The 16991-nt window shown below is 49.3% G+C and overlaps 1 protein-coding gene across 3 annotated transcripts in view; it reads left to right on the forward strand.

The window, feature by feature from the left end:
- Positions 1–4962: 4962 nt before the first annotated feature.
- The window catches only part of LOC127576626 (zinc finger protein 229-like), a 38967-nt gene continuing 26938 nt past the window's right edge, over positions 4963–16991 (forward strand). For 2 of the 3 annotated variants that reach the window (XR_007957254.1, XR_007957253.1), the window contains exon 1: positions 13947–14194. The gene's annotated coding sequence lies outside the window, so the exon portion shown is untranslated. Of the gene's footprint in view, positions 4984–11925; positions 12055–13941; positions 14195–16991 lie in introns of those variants that run through there. The other variant, XM_052027203.1, reaches the window with a different exon arrangement.

Here is a 16991-nt window from a genome sequence, read left to right on the forward strand (position 1 = left end):
CTTAAATGCATGCCCTCTGGTATTAGAGATTTCAAACCTGGGGAAAAGATACTGTTTGTCTATGCCTCTCATAATCTTATCAACTTCTTTCAGATCTCCCTTCAGCCTCCGCCGCTCCATAGCCCAAGTTTGTCCAACCTCTTCCTCATAGCACATGCTCTCTAATTCACCAGATCATGTTCGCTCTGAATAAAACACCGATGTAGGAGAACAGTAAATCTGTGTGGATGTAAGTGGGAGGAGGTTTTCACGAACATGTAACCAGCAGGGTGCATATACGTGAATAAACACAGGGAATACACATTAGAGGTGGGTACAGCTGGTAGAGTTGTTGCCTCATAGCTCCAGCGACCCAGGTTCAATCCTGCCCTCGGGTGCTGCATGTGGAGCATTTGCGTGTTCTCCCTGCGACCATGTGGGTCTCCTCCGGGAGCTCTGGTTTCTTCCCACCTCCCAAGGACATGGTAGGTGGACTGGATACCGTGAATTACCCCTCGCGTAGGTGGGTAGGAGGAGAACCGGGCAGATTTAACAGATGTGTGGGAGAGAACGGGTTCCAGAGAAACAAGTGAGGGGAATGGGTTTGCTCTTGGACACGGCATTGAGTCGATGGGCCGAATGGCTTCCCTCATAGGGGGAGAAAGAGAGTGACTGAGAGAGGAATCAAGGGCAGTGGAAATCCAGAGGCTTGTCCACACAGAATGAATAAGCGAGAAGTATTTATTTGGCACCCATACCTTTATTTGGTATCATTACTTCATTTAATTCTCGGTATCCTGAAATTTCCAAAGCTGACAATATTTTAGCAGCACTATTAAATGCTTCCTTTTACATTTTATGCATAATTGCAGTTGAGAGATTGTTGCAGTCAAAAGGTGGCACATTTTACCACAATGCATCGTATTCATGTTCAGGCTCTACTTGAGAATGATAGTAACCATTCTTCTTCCTGTGAATCTCAGTTCCATTCCTGCTGATCTGCTCATTATACAAGTATGACAGGTGCTGAGCATTATTATGGCTCAGGTTAAACTTTCCCAAACATCATAGTTAACGTAAAAGAAAATATTGGATTTACGTAAGCAATATTCAGGCTAGTTTTGGCCAGATAAACAACATGACTCAAATGACTTAAAAAACGAGTAGCAAGGACAAGCCAGGGAACTAGAGGCCGGTCAGCCTGACATCAGTGGTGGGGAAGTTACTGGAGGGAATTCTGAGGGACAGGATCTACCAGCATTTGGACAGACAGAGTCTGATTGGGAGGAGTCAGCACGGCTTTGTGTGTGGATAGTCATGCTTGACGAATCTTTTAGACTTTTTTGAAGAGGTGACCGAAAGGGTAGATGAGGGGAGGGCAGTGGATGTTCCCTATTTGGACTTTAGCAAGACCTTCGACAACGTCCCGTATGGTAGGCTGGTCTGGAAGGTTAGGTCCCATGGAATCCAGGGAGAGCTAGTCAGGTGGATTCAAAATTGGCTTGGAGGTAGGAAGAGGGAGGTGGTTGAAGGTTGTTTCTCGGAACGGAGGCCGGTGACCAGTGGTGTGCCATAGGGGTCGGTGTTGGGACCCTTGTTATTCGTTATTTATATAAATGATCAGGATGTGAATGCACAAGGCTTGATCAGTTTACAGATTACAAGTTTACAGATGACCCAAAATTAGGAGATGTTGATAGTGAAAGTTATCATAGATGACAGGGGGACCTTGATCAGTTAGGGAAGTGGGCTGAGGAGTGGCAAATGGAGTTCAAATAAGAAGTGATGCATTTTGGAAAGTCAAACCAGCGCAGGACTTATACTGTGATTGGTAGGGCACAAAGGAGTGCAATGGAACAGAGGGACCAAGGAATACATGTGTGTAGTTCCTTGAAAGTGGTATTACAGGTAGACAAGGTGGTGAAAAAAGCATTTAGCATGCTGGCCTTCATCAGTCAAGGCACTGAGTACGGGAGTTGGGACATTATGTTGCAGTTATGTAAGTCATTGGTGAGGCCACACTTGGAGTACTGTGTACAGTGTTGGTCACCCTGTTATAGGAAAGGCATGGTTAAACTGGAAAGAGCGCAGAAAAGATTTACGAGGATGTTGCCAGGACGAGAGGGCCTGAGGTTGGCCAGGCTAGGTCTTTATTCCTTGGAACGTAGGAGAATGGGGGGTGACCTTAAAAATCAGAGATAAGGCGGATGGTAACAGTCCTTTCCTCAGGGTAGGGGAGTCCAAAACTAGGGGGCATAGGTCTAGAGTGAGAGAGGAAAGATTCAAAAGGGACCTGAGAGGCCGCAGAGGGTGGTAAGTGTATCGAATGGGCTGCCAGAGGAAGTGGTTGAGGCAGATGCAATTGTATAATTTAAGAAGCATCTGGATAGGTACATGGAGGAGCGGGTCTTAGAGGGACATGGACCGAACACCGAAAATTGGGACTAGCTGGGTGGGCACTGTGGTCGGCATGGACTGGTTGGGCCGAAGGGCCTGTATCCATGCTGTATTGGTCTATGACTCAAAGTGTTTTGTAAATGGCGAGAGATTGGGTAGTGTTGATGTTCAAAGGAACCCGTGTGTGCTTGTACACGAATCAACACGTGGGTGATTAAGAAGGCAGATGGCCCGCTGGCCTCTATTTTGAGAGGATATAATTACTGACTGAGGAAATCTGCTGCCTTTGTAGGGCGTTGATTAGACCAGAGCTGGAGTATGGTGTACAGTGTTGGTCTCCTCAATGAAGCAAAGAATGTACTTGTCATAGTGGGAGTACAGCTGTAACATAATGTTTTGAAATTCTTCCCTGATTCAGCAGCAAGAGGTGTTCACAAACCAAAGGAGGCGCTGTACACATGTAAAGGATTATAGAAACTACATTATTAGAATTATATAAAGAATAAAATACAGAAAAAAAAAGAATACTTAACAAAGTCCAGAAGGGTAAAAGAATGCTTATCAACCAATCTGATGCAACGCCGGAGGGAACCCCAGGTGTCTGGCAGCCTCTCCCTGCCTTGTGTCAGCCTGTCCCTCAGCACTGGTCGTGACCCCAACCCCAGGGCGAGATTCCCCTTCACACAAAGGAGCAGCCCCCTTTATATACCTTTCAAAACCTCCACCCTAGTGCGTTCCCATTCAGTGACGGTACCACTCTGTACCTTCTTATCCCTTGTGGCCTTAGGCCTAGGCATGTAACTTGAAAACAGAGACAGCATGTGGAGACAGCAGGTTCTGCGGAAGAACATGTTTATCACTGGTACCTAATCTCAAGGCTGTGTACTGCTGTAAATTCTGAAAGCATTCCCACATTCCAAGCTGACACCATTTTGTCTTACAACCACCATTTTGTGTTACATACTTTTGCACAGACCAAGGACGAATCAGGAATGACTTTGGGAGACTTTAATTCTCTCCGTACAGCAGCGAAATTTGACTGGACTGGTTCCAGGCATGGATAGTTTGCTACACGAGGAGGGATGCAGTAAACTCAGCCTGTGTTATCGGGAGTTGAGGAGAATGTGAGGAGATATGAGTGGAACTTTACAGCACCCTGACAGGGCCTGATGGAGGCAGGGAGGGTACTGAGTTGCTGTCTGAGAAGGTGGAGGCTACACACCGAGATGAAAGATGTGTTCGCTCGGAGATGGTGAAACTTTGGAATCCTCCACCCCGGAGAGCTGTGGACATCCAGTCACTGAGTTAATTCAGAACAGAGGTGAATAGGTTACTGGATGTTTAGGGAATTGAAGGCTATAGAGATTGAACAGGAAGAAGGCACTGAGGTAAAAGATCAGCCAGGATGAATGTCAGAGCAGCTCAAAGGGCTGCTGCTACTCCTGGCCTTTATATAGTGTGGTTTAGGCTCAGTCTGGGTTGCAAGCTCCCTTCTTGGTAGGACATCAGCATGTTATGGGGCAGGCGCGGTAGTGTAGCGGTTAGCGTAACGCTATTACAGCGCCAGCGACCCGGGTTCAATTGCGGCCGCTGTCTGTAAGGAGTTTGTACGTTCTCCCCGTGTCTGCGTGGGAGACACAGACATTCCAAAGACGTACGGGTTGGGAAGTTGTGGGCGTGCTCTGTTGGCGCCGGAAGCGTGGCGACACTTGCGGGCTGCCCCTAGAACACTCAACGCAAAAGATGCATTTCACTGTGTGTTTCGATGTACATGTGACTAATAAGGATTTCTTTATCTACTGTCGATGACAACTTCCATCACTTTGTAGAGTGATTGGGCGCTAATTAGCCCGATTGAATTCGTCATACATTTTGTGAACAGGAGATACTTAGCTCCTGTCAAAGGAGCTTTTATAAGTCATGAATGAATATAGGACAGGAATTGTCAAATTCCCAATACTTGTGCGAATATATCTACCCTGATGTTCCAGTGCAGTCCAAATAAGGGCTCATTATCAGTGGTAGCATTTTACAGAGAGAGTAAAACAAGGCCAAATTGTTGCCTGGAGCGGAATGAAAGATCTCTTGGTATATTCTGAATAAATGTTGGGCGATATCTCCAGGGACCTGATCCACGTTTATTATGTAGTCAACATCCAAGAAGCATTTTGCAGGAGAAACTAAGGACTGCAGTTGCTGGAATCTAGATGAAAAACACGATGATGCTGGAGGAACTCAGCAGGCCAGGCTGCGCATCCGTGGCGAAAAGCGGGCGGTCAACGCTTCGGGTCAGGACCCTTCTTCAGACAAGCATTTTGCAGTCGTTATCACATCCCTGTCCGTGGGATCTTGCTGTGCATAGAGTGGTTGCTGCATTTCCTTCATTATGACTGTCACTGGCTGGAGAACGCTACAGGAGGTTTGGGGCCGAGGAAGGCGCAATGCAAAAGCAGAACCGTCTTCATGGCCGAGGTCCTTTCCCAGAATCCTGCGCGCTTCGGAAAGCACCCTATCAGTGTTACAGGCGCGAACGACGAACGGCGGGGGCTGACGCACGACGCATGCGCAGTCTGCGTCTTCGGCGAGGAAGGTTCCAGAAGGATGGCGGTAGGTTGGGGGCGGGGCGCTGCGTCGAATTAACACCGAGGCCGGGTTCGAGGACCAGCCCTCGGCGGGGGAAGCGTCCGGGAGAGCTCCAGAAGCAGCGAGGGCCGCCACGCTGGGACAATCCCGCCCCTATCCCCCCCCCGCTCTCCCCGCCCAGGCCCCGGGGATTTGCCGCCGGCGACGAGAGCGGAGCGGCCCCGGAGGGTTTCTGGAGCGCTGAGGATTGTGGGTAAGGAGGCGGCCATTGTTGCCCGCGCTCTGAGCCCCCGTCCGCAGCCCGAGTCTGGAAAAGGGGAGCAATTACCTTATTTGTGAGCCCTGCGGCAGTTCAACGCCGCCCGTGCTGGACGGGATGGTCTTGTGCCCAGACTTGGAGCAAAAATCAAACTGCTGGAGGAACTCAGTGGGTCAGGCAGCATCTGTGGGGGGGGAAAGGGATGGTGGAGACCCTGCATCAGGACTTGCAAGTATAGAGATTGCAAATTACCGTAGCTCCCAATTACCAAATCCGGGAGACAACTGTGAGTGTTGACGTGGAGAGCGGAGAGGAAAAAAAATTGAATTAAACTCCCAGAACGTCAATCTGAAACGTTTTCTCACTCCACAGATGTTGCCTGTCCGACCGAGTATTTCCAACATTTTAATTTTTCGTTTCTGTAGAAAAACAAAACTACTGTGTTTCTGTGTATCTCTGAAATCTTTGGATTAGCTAGCAATTAATCCGTTAATGACCATCCTAACAAAGGGAAATTTCTGCAAATCAGCCCAAGAATGCGCCTCGGTTTGAGCGCCTCGGTTTGAACGCCTCCCTTAAGATTCACGTTCTCTGCTCAATGACAGCAACCCCAGCTTCTCCAGAGTACTGATGTCCCTCATCCCAGCACTTGTTGTACTTCCCTTCCATGTCTTTGATGTGCTTTCTAAAATTTGGCACTATTGTCCAGCTGAGATCTAATCAATGATTAACAAAGTTTTAGTGTCACTTCCCTGCTTTTGTGCTCCCTGCTTCTATTTATGAACTGTCAGATTTCATTTCAAGGGTCAGATATCTTGCCTCCATCAGAAGGCTGGGAGGTCAGAAGGCTTGAAAACCATTATCTATGTCGATAAGGCCAAGTGCACGCTGGACAACTGCTTTGCTGTGCATCTTGCACTCTGTCCACAATGGCCATAGAACCATACAGCACAAAACAGGCCCTTCGGCCCACTGTGTCGTGCCGTCCATCAGACCACCCTCACACTACCTAACCCCTTCCTCCTGCATATCCCTCTATCTCACGTTTCTCCATATGCCTATCCAACAAGCTCTTGAACCTGTTCAATGTATCTGCCTCCACCACCACCCCAGGCAGTGCATTCCATGCACCAACCACTCTTTGGGTGAAAAACCTCCCTCTGACATCTCCCCTGAACCTCCCACCCATAACCTTAAAGCCATGACCTCTCATCTTGAGCATTGGTGCCCTGTGAAGGAGGCGTTGACTGTCTACTCTATCTATTCCTCTCAATATTTTATATACCTCTATCATGTCTCCTCTCATCCTCCTCCTTTCCAGTGAATAAAGCCCTAGCACCTTAAGCCTCTCCTCATCTTCAATACCCTCCAATCCAGGCAGCATCCTGGTAAATCTCCTCTGTACCCTCTCCAATGCCTCCACATCCTTCCTATAATGAGGCGACCAGAACTGAACACAGTACTCTAAATGTGGCCTAACTAGAGTTTTGTAAAGCTGCATCATAACCTCGCGGCTCAAACTCAATCCCGCGATTTATGAAAGCCAACATCCCATTGGCCTTCTTAACTGCTCTTTCCACCTGTGAGGCAACTCAATGAACTGTGAATATGAACCCCCAGATCCCTCTGCTCCTCCACACTGCCAAGTACCTTGCCGTTTACCCTATACTCTGCCCTGGAGTTTGTCCTTCCAAAGTGTACCACCTCACACTTCTCCGGATTGAACTCTATCAGCCACTTGTTAGCCCAGCTCTGCATCCTATCAATATCCCTCTGTAAGCTCCGACAGCCCTCCACACTATCCACAACACCGCCTATCTTAGTGTCGTCCGCAAACTTACTAACCCAGCCCTCCACCCCCTCATCTAAGTCATCTATAAATATCACAAAAAGTAGAGGTCCCAGAACCGATCCCTGCGGGACACCACGAGTCACTGCCTTCCAATCCGAGAGCACTCCTTCCACCACAACCCTCTGCTTTCTACATGCAAGCCAATTCCTAATCCACACAGCCAAGCTTCCTTGGATCCCTTGGTCTCTGACCTTCTGAAGAAGCCTACCATGAGGAACTTTATCAAATGCCTTACTAAAATCCATGTAAACCACATCCACCACACTGCCCTCATCAATCTTGCTGGTCACCTCCTCAAAGAACTCTATCAGGCTTGTGAGGCAAGATCTTCCCTTCACAAAGCCATGCTGGCTGTCCCTAATCAGTCCATGATTCTCTAGGTGTTCATAAATCCTATCCCTTAGAATCCTTTCTAACAGCTTACCCACCACAGACGTGAGACTCACCGGTCTATAATTCCCTGGCCTGTCCCTATTACCTTTTTTGAACAAGGGGACCACATTCGCAATCCTCCAATCCTCCGGCACCACCCCCGTAGACAACGAGGACTCAAAGATCCTTACCAGCGGTTCAGCAATCTCCTCCCTAGCCTCTCGAAGCAGCCTGGGGAAAATCCCGTCAGGCCCCGGAGATTTATCTGTCTTAATATTACTTAACAACTTCAACACATCCTCTCTCTTGATATCAACAACCTCGAGAACATTACCCCTACCAGCACTCCCTTCTGCATCATCAAGACCCCTCTCCCTGGTGAATACCAAAGAGAAGTACTCATTCAGAACTTCTCCCACTTCCGCCGCCTCCAGGCAAATTCTCCCACCTTTGTCCTTAATCGGACCTACCTTCACCCTAGCCATCCTCCTACCCTTCACGTACTTGAAAAAGGCCTTGGGATTTTCCTTAACCCTACTAGCCAAAGCCTTTTCATGTCCCCTTCTAGCTCTCCTCAGCCCTTTCTTAAGCTCCTTCCTCGCTACCCTATATTCCTCACGGGCCCTGTCTGAACCTTGCTGCTTATACCTCCCTAACAAGTCGTTCCACCTCTCTCGTCACCCACGGTTCCTTCACCCTGCCATTCCTTCTCTGCCTCACTGGGACATATTTATCCTTAACATCCTGCATAAGATCCCTGAATATCGACCACATCCCCATGGTACATTTTCCTTCAAAAAGGACATCCCAATTTACACTCCCAAGTTCTCTCCTTATAGCCTCGTAGTTAGCCCTTCCCCAATTGAAAAACCTCTTGTCCTCTCTGCACCTGTCCCTGTCCATGACAATTTTACAGGTTATGGAGCAATGGTCACTGCCCCCAAATGCTCACCCACCAATAGATCCTTCACCTGTCCCAGTTCATTTCCTAAAACTAGAATCTAACATGGGCATTCCCTCTAGTCAGCCCGTCAACATACTGCGTCAGGAATCCCTCCTGGACACATTTAACAAATTCTGTCCCATCTAAACCTTTGGCACTAAGCAGGTTCCAGTCTATATTCGGGAAGTTGAAGTCTCCCATTATAACGACCCTGTTATTTCTGCTTCTCTCCAAACACTGCCTGCCAATCTGCTCCTCTATATCTCTACTGCTACCGGGGGGCCTATAGAATACTCCTAGTAGAGTAACTGCTCCTTTCTTGTTCCTTAACTCCACCCATACGGACTCTAGAGATGATCCTTCTACAACATCCATCTTTTCCACAGCCGTAACAGTGTCCCTGACCAGTATCGCCACCCCTCCACCTCTTCTCCCCCCTTCCCTATCCCTCTTAAAACACCGAAAACCAGGAATATTCAATATCCACTCCTCTCCTGACGTCAGCCACGTCTCAGTAATAGCCATGATATCATAGTCCCCCATACTTATCCAAGCCCTCAGTTCATCCCCCTTATTCCTGACACTTCTTGCATTTAAGTAAACAGTCCATCTACCTTACTACTTTTACAGCCTGTATTCTGCTTCTCCTTCCCCAAAGCCTCTCTACCTGTTTCATCTAACTTTTCCCCATTCCCTCTTCCTCTGACCTACTCCTCCGGTTCCCTTCCCCCTCACAAACTAGTTTAAACCCTCCTGTACCACCCTAGCAAATCTCGCCGCAAGGATATTGGCCCCCGTCTGGTTCGGGTGTAACCGTCCTCGCTGTACAGGTCCCACCTTCCTGAGAAGAGATCCCAATGATCCAGAAATCTAAAACCCTCCCTCCTGCACCAACTTGTCAGCCACACATTTATCTGCCATCTCCTCCTATTCCTACCTTCACTATCACGTGGCACTGGCAGCAATCCCGAGATTGCTACCCTTGAGGTCCTGTTCCTCCATTTTCTGCCTAGCTCCCTGAACTCACTCTTCAGGACCTCATCCCCCTTCCTACCTATGTCATTGGTGCTAATATGGACCACAACTTCTGGCTGCTCTCCCTCCCACTCAAGAATTCTATGGACCCGGTCAGTGACATCCCGGACCCTGGCACCTGGGAGGCAACATACCATCCGGGATTCATGCTCACTGCCACAGAACCTCCTGTCTGTTTCCCTGACTATCGAGTCCCCTATCACTACCGCATGTCTCTTTCCCACCCTTCCCTTCTGAGCAGCAGTACCAGTCCCAGTGCCAGAGACCTGGTAACTGCAGCTAGGCCCCTGCAGGTCAGCCCCCTCAACAGCTTCCAAGGCAGAAAACTTGTTACTGAGGGGAACAGCCTCCGGGGCTCTCTGTCCTGTCTGCCTGCCTGATGACTTCTTCCTCTTCCCTCCCCTGACCGTCACCATTCTATCTGCCTCCTGAACCTCAGATGTACCTACCCTAAGGGGGGTGACTGTCACCTGATGCACCGTGGTCTACATAACTCTCTCCCTCCCTTATGCTGCGCAGTGTTTGTAGCTGCGACTCCAGCTCATCAACTCTGAGCCGAAGTTCCGTCCAGCCTCAAGCACTTACTGCAGATGTGGCCAGTTGCAAGCCATTTTTACTTCCCTCCCCATCCCCACACTGACTATCTGTCCTCAGCCTCCTCCACTGCCAGAGTGAGGCCAGACGTAAACTAGAGGAGCAGCAGGTCATATTCCACCTGGGTAGTCCACAACCCAATGCCATGAGTTCTCTCATTTGAGCTATCCACACCCCCTCTGTTCCTTCCTCTTTCCTTCTGATCCATCCAGGTCCTTGCACACACTCCCTTCTCCCCTACCTTGTTACCAACCTTCCACTTCCCTCACCTGGTTGCACCTGCCTGTCATCCACACATTCAGCTCGCTGGGTCTCTCATCCCCTCCTGCCGACTGTTCTCATCTGCCCACCATTCCTCCTGTATCTGAGGAGAAAAGCAGGCGGTCAACGTTTCGGGTCAGGACCCTTCTTCAGGAGACCCGAAACGTTGACCGCCTGCTTTTCTCCGCGGATGCTGCCTTGCCTGCTGAGTTCCTCCAGCATCATCGTGTTTTTCAGCTTCATCTGCTCCTTTTTCTCTCTTCATCTGTCTATCACCTCTGTGCCTCAATTCCACCTCTCCCCTGCTCCTATCTGGGCCCATCTGTCCATCATCTCCATCCTCACCTGGTTCCACCTGTTGTCTGCCAGCTCCTGCCTCACACCGGCAATCTCTACACTTGCAAGTCCTGATGCAGGGTCTCGACCATCCCTTTCACCCCGCCACCCCCCACCCGCCCCCCAGAGATGCTGCCTGACCCACTGAGTTCCTCCAGCTGTTTGATTTTTGCTCCGTCTGGGCACGAGACCATCCCGTCCAGCACAGAAGGGGTTAACTGCCGCAGGGCTCACAGTCCTTCAAGCCCAGATCAACAACAGTCTTGCTCCTCATTACCCTCCTGACCAGCTCCGGTCGGAAGGGAAAGCTGGCCATGTGTATTCCTGGAGAAAAGCAGGTGGTCAACGTTTCGGGTCAGGACCCTTCTTCACAAGATCACAAGCCATTTGGCCCATCGAGTCTGCTCCGCTATCTCACCATTGGCTAAAACTATTCTCCCATCTAGCCCCAATTCCCGGACTTTTCCCCATATCCCTTGACACCTTGACTAATTAGATACCTGTCAATCTCCTCCTTAAACACCCCCAATGATCGGGCCTCCACAGCTGTACGTGGCAACGAATTCCATAAATCCACGACCCTCTGGCTAAAGAAATTTCTCCTCATTTCTGTTCTAAACGTGTACCCTCTAGTTCTAAGGCTGTGCCCTCTTGCCCTGGACTCACCCACCAAGGGAAACAACTTAGCCACATCTACTCTGTCCAGTCCTTTCAACGTTCAAAATGTTTCTGTGAGGTCCCCTCTCATTCTTCTGTACCCTAGTGGGTACAGTCCAAGAGCCGACAAACGCTCATCATATGTAAGCCCTTTCATTCCGGGAATCGTCCTCGTAAATCTTCTCTGAACCCTCTCCAACATCAGTACATCCTTCCTAAGATAAGGGACCCAAAACTGCGCACAGTGGGGCCCTCCCGAAGAAGGGTCCTGACCGCCTGCTTTTCTCCACGGATGCTGCCCGGCCTGCTGAGGCCCTCCAGCGTCATCGTGTTTTTCATCCAGATTCCAGCGTCTGCCGTCCTTTGTTCCTCCCTCATCTGGTTCCCCTCATCAGCTACCTTTCATATCCAGTTCCACAATTTGCAGCCCTCTCCACTTACCGCCTCCCGGCCTCTCCCCATATCTCCACCCTTCTCTCCATCTGCCCATTAACCCTCCTCACCTGGATCCACCTATTGGTTGCTGGCTCCTGCTCACACACCGCACCCCCCCCCCCCCACTCCCCCCATCTTAAATACTGGCTGTCTGCCCTTTACACTCTCAGTCCTGCTGTGGGGCCTCGACCCGAAACATCAACTACCCCTTTGCCTCCACAGATGCTGCCTGACCCGCTGAGTTCCTCCAGCAGTTTGTTCTTTGCTGCAGGTTCCAGCATCTGCAGTTTGTTGTCACAATCATCCAGGCTGGCAATCCGGGGCTGTGCTGAGGAGGCACTGCACCTTCAGGTGAGATATTGAGCCAGAGCCTCGCCTCGCCTCCCTCAAATGGACGTAACACTATTTCAGAGACAGGTTTTTGTTTTCCGCTCTGCGTCCTGGACATATTTGCCTCTTGATGAACTTCATTAAAATGTACCAGCCAGCTGCATCCTATACAATGGCCTGCTACATTTTCCATGTCACCTGCAGTGCCTGCCAAGTGTTTTAGCCTTCAACAATCTGATAGTATGTTGCTTAAAAATGTAAGACTCTCACATTTTACAAACATGAATGTTTTTTTTTGCCAACAGTCTTTTTCTGCTTGACTTAACACTTTCAGGAGTTTTGTTAATGCTTCCCCCCCCCCCCCCCCCCCCCACTTCCCAGGTCTCTCTAGTCCTAAACCCCCTGAAACTGCCCCGTTGAGTTTATAAGACAAGATAAGATATCTTATTAGTCACATGTACATCAAAACACACAGCGAAATGCATCTTTTGCGTAGTGTTCTGGGGGGCAGCCCGCAAGTGTCACCATGCTTCCGGCGCAGACATAGCATGTCCACAACTTCCTAACCCGTACGTCTTTGGAATGTGGGAGGAAACCGGAGCACCTGGAAGGAAACCCACAAGACACGGGGAGAACATACAAACTCCTATCATTGGCTGTGAATTATTTTGGGCTGGGAACTGCCAAATCAATGCAAGGACTCTTGAAATGCATTTAAAACTATAAATTTTTCAGCAAATTTTAATTTGGGGTCGACATCTTCTCACAGCTACTGTCGGGCAGGAGGTACAGAGGCCTTAAGTCCCACACCACCAGGCAGGATGTACACAGTGAATTGCAGGGCCTTGGGGAGTATTGTTGGACAGAGAGACCAAAGGGTACAAGAAAAAAGTTCCCTGAAAATGGGGACGCAGGTAGACAGGGTGGGGAGGGATGCTTAAGGCATGCTTGCCTGCATCGGCTAGGGCATTGAGTACAAGAGTTGGGACATCATGTTACAGTTGTATAGAACATTGATTAGGCCACACTTTATGTCGTATTGTGTGCAGTTCTGGTCGCCATGCTACAGGGAAGATGTGATTAAGCTAGAAAGGGTGCAGAAAAGATTCACGACGTTGGCTGGACTGGAGGGCTTGAGTTATCAGGGGAGACGAGATAGGCCGGGTCTGTTTTCCCTGGAGCAAAGGAGGCTGAGGGGTGACGTGACAGGGGTATATAAAATTATGACAGGCATAAGGAGGGTGGATAGTCGGAGTCTGTTCCCCGTGGCAGGGGTTTCTAAAGCTAGGACAGCACAGGTTTAAGGTGAGGGGGGGGGGAGGTTTAATGGGGATCTGAGGGGTAAATGGTTCACACACACACAGTGGTTGGTATCTGGAATGAGCTGCCAGAGGCGGTGATGGAGGCAGGAACAGAAACAACACTTAAGAGGCACAGGGACCAGTTAATTGAATGAGGAGGGCATAGAGGGATATGGAATCAATGCAGGCAAGTGGGATTAGTATAGATCAGCATGATGGTCGGCATAGATGCGTTGGGCCGAAGGGCCTGTTTCTGTGCTGTGCAACTCTATGACTATGACCACCAGGTGCAAGAACAGCTTCACCCCTTCAACCGTTCAGTTCTTGAACCAACCTGCACAACCCTAATCACCACCTCAGTATAGCAACACTATGACCACTTCGCGCTAAAATTGACTTTATTTGTGTTCTTTCTTGTAAAAACTTTGCATTATTTATGTTTAATTTATGTTTTTCTTATGAATGGTGCTTATCTGATGCTCTGTGCCTGTGATGCTGCCACAGGTAAGTTTTCATTGCACCTGTGCATACGTGTACTTGTGCAGATGACAATAAAATCGACTCTGACGTTTGACTTTGTATTTTAAACTTAACTATTTTGTTGCAGGGACATTGCAGCTGGGCATCAGTGAACTAAGGGGAAGGATCACAGGCAGCAGTTCCTCCAAGTACTTTGCTGGTCCGACAGCTCAGCCAGCTCCAGGACTGTCACAGGAGCCCTCGCCGTCTCCACGCATTGTCCATTGGGGAGTTGCTCCCAGTGCTCTGCAAGGCAACGTCCTGCTTCAAGCAACACTAGAAGCAAGACGTGATGCACTGGACAATCATCTCTTTGTTGTCTGAGGGATCTTTCTGTGCAGGTACTGACCGATGCAAACTGTACTTCAGTGGGAATTTTCCTGTCTTAAGAGATGTTAGGTAGACTCAGCATAATTGATTTATTTAACATTTAGAAACATAGAAAACCTACAGCACAATTCAGGCCCTTCGGCCCACAAAGCTGTGCCGAACATGTCCCTACCTTAGAGACCCATAGCCCCCTATTTTTCTCAGCTCCATGTACCTGTCCAAAGTCTCTTAAGAGACCTATCGTAATCCGCCTCCACCACCGTTGCCGGTAGCCCATTCCATGCACTCACCACTCTGAGTAAAAAAACTTACCCCTGACATTTCCCCTATACCTACACCCCGCACCTTAAACCTGTATCTTCTTGTGGCAACCATTTCAGCCTTAGGAAAAAAGCCTCTGACCATCTACCCAATTAATGCCCCTCATCATCTTATACACCTCTATCAGGTCCCCCCTCATCCTCCTTCGCTCCAAGGAGAAAAGGCCAAGTTCCATCAACCTGCTTTCCTAACGCATGCTCCGCATTCCAGGCAGCATCCTTGTAAATCTCCTCTGTACCCTTTTTATGGCTTCCACATCCTTCCTGTAGTGAGGTGACCAGAACTGAGCACAGTATTCCAAGTGGGGTCTGACCAGGGTCCTATATAAACTGCAGCATACCTCTCGGCTCCTAAATTAAATTCCACAGTTGATGAAGGACACTACACCATATGCCTTCTTAACCACAGAGTCAATCTGTGCAGCTGCTTTGAGCGTCCTATGGACTCGGACCCCAAGGTCCCTCTGATCCCCCACACTACCTAGAGTCCTACCATTAATACTATACTCTGCCATCATATTTGACCTACCAAAAATGAACCACTTCACTCTTATCTGGGGTGAACTGCATCTGCCACTTCTCAGCCTAGGTTTGCATCCTATCTGTGTCCCGCTGTAACCTCTGACAGTCCTCCACACTATCAACAACACCTCCGACCTTTGTGTCATCCGCAAACTTTACTAACCCACCCCTCCACTTCCTCATCCAGGTCGTGCCTTCTTTGCCTTCTGTGGGCCAGCCAGTTCCACTGGATCCACAATGCATTAGCATTAAACACCCTCATGCTATAAAGGCTATTATCAATAGCAGAAGCAATCAAAATTGTGAGAGTGACCTTGGTACAGCAGAGCTGTGGATAGCTCACCTTTCTCACAGCCCCAGCGACCCTGGTTCAGTTCTCACCTTGGGCGCTGTCTGTGCAGTGTTCATAGATTCTCCCCTGCGATTGCGTAGGTTTCCTCTGGGTGCTCCGGTTTCCTCCCACGTCCCAAAGACGTGTTCGGTAGGTTAGAAGGACATTGTAAATTGGACTGGCTAGTACTTTTTTCCTTGGAAGCATAGGAGACTGAGAGGTGATGTGATAGAGGTGCATAAAATCATAAGGGGCACAGATAGGGTTGGGGAATCAAGAACTAGGGAGCATAGGTTTAAGGTGAGAGGGGAAAGATAGGAACTTGAGGGGCAACTTGTTTTACACGGAGGATGGTACATACATGGAATGAGCTGCCAGGGAAAGTGGTTGAGGCAAGTACAATAAACAGCTTTTAGAAGACGTTTGCTCAGGTACATGGGTTGAAAGGTTTTGCGCCAAACGCGGACAAATGGGACTGGCTCGGATGGGCATCTTGGTTGGCATGGACCAGCTGGGTCTGTTTCCGTGCTGTATGACTCTGTGGCCTCTGATTGATGGCTGGTGGGAGAATTGGCAAGGTTTTAATGGGCATGTGAGGGAATGGGTTACAGGGAAAGAAAACGTGGGGAAATGGGATTGCTGTGAGAGCAGGCGGGAATTCAGTGGGCCCGAACAACATTCTTTGATGCCATTAGGAAATGTGACAAGTGTCTTATTCTTGGGTGGGATTAACAGAAGAATCCAACCTTTACGATAAGATGGACTCTTGCCCTCACAATCTAACTCATTATGGCCTTGCACCTTATTGTCTGCCTGCACTGCACTTTCTCTCTGTAACTGTAACAGTTTATTCTGTGCTCTGTATTGTTTTCCCTCGTATTCCCTCAATGCAGTTTTGTATTGAATGATCTGTATGGATGGCGTACAAAACAAAGTTTTTCACTGTACTTGTTACATGTGACAATAATAAACCGAATGACCAACCCCTGCAGTCACCCGTCAACCTGCTGGTGGTTCCACTGATTAAATGAGCAACAGAATCCCTTCATGCACGGGGAGCGGGTGAACAGCTTCACTCCATTACGAAGTTGGTGGCATCTCCTCAGTTGGATATCTGACCGGTTCTCTTCCCACATGCTGAGCGGGTGAATGCCCTCTTCCCCCACCAACCCCCACCCACCCCCCCACCTCTCCCCCCTCCCCCCCGCCCCCCCGTGTGAGCTGTATCATGTTTGCAAAGGCCAGATGAACCAGTAAATCCCTTGCCACGTGCAGAGCAGGTTACCGAGCAGTGTGACTGCACTGGTGGCCAGAGAGACTGGGTCCTTGGCTGAAGCCCCATCCACCCTCAGAACACACGAACTTGACGTTCAGATCCCGATGGATCGAGTGACTTTGGCAAACCTCGACATCTTGTTCAGTTTGAGCTTCCTGTCTGCGATCCTTAAGTTGGGGGTGGGGGGGTGGGGTGGGGTCTTGTCACCTGTTCTGGTCTCTCTGCCTAAAAGGAAAGGGGGAGCAGGAGGGGAGTAGGGCTTCATCTTTCTTGCCGTCAGTAATTCCAGTTCCTCCCTCTGTCCCTGGAATCCATGGCTCTGCATCCTCCCTAAATCACAGGCGATCTCCCTTCCTTCG

The sequence above is a fragment of the Pristis pectinata genome, chromosome 12 (assembly GCF_009764475.1).
Source record: "Pristis pectinata isolate sPriPec2 chromosome 12, sPriPec2.1.pri, whole genome shotgun sequence".
Lineage (NCBI taxonomy): Eukaryota > Metazoa > Chordata > Chondrichthyes > Rhinopristiformes > Pristidae > Pristis > Pristis pectinata.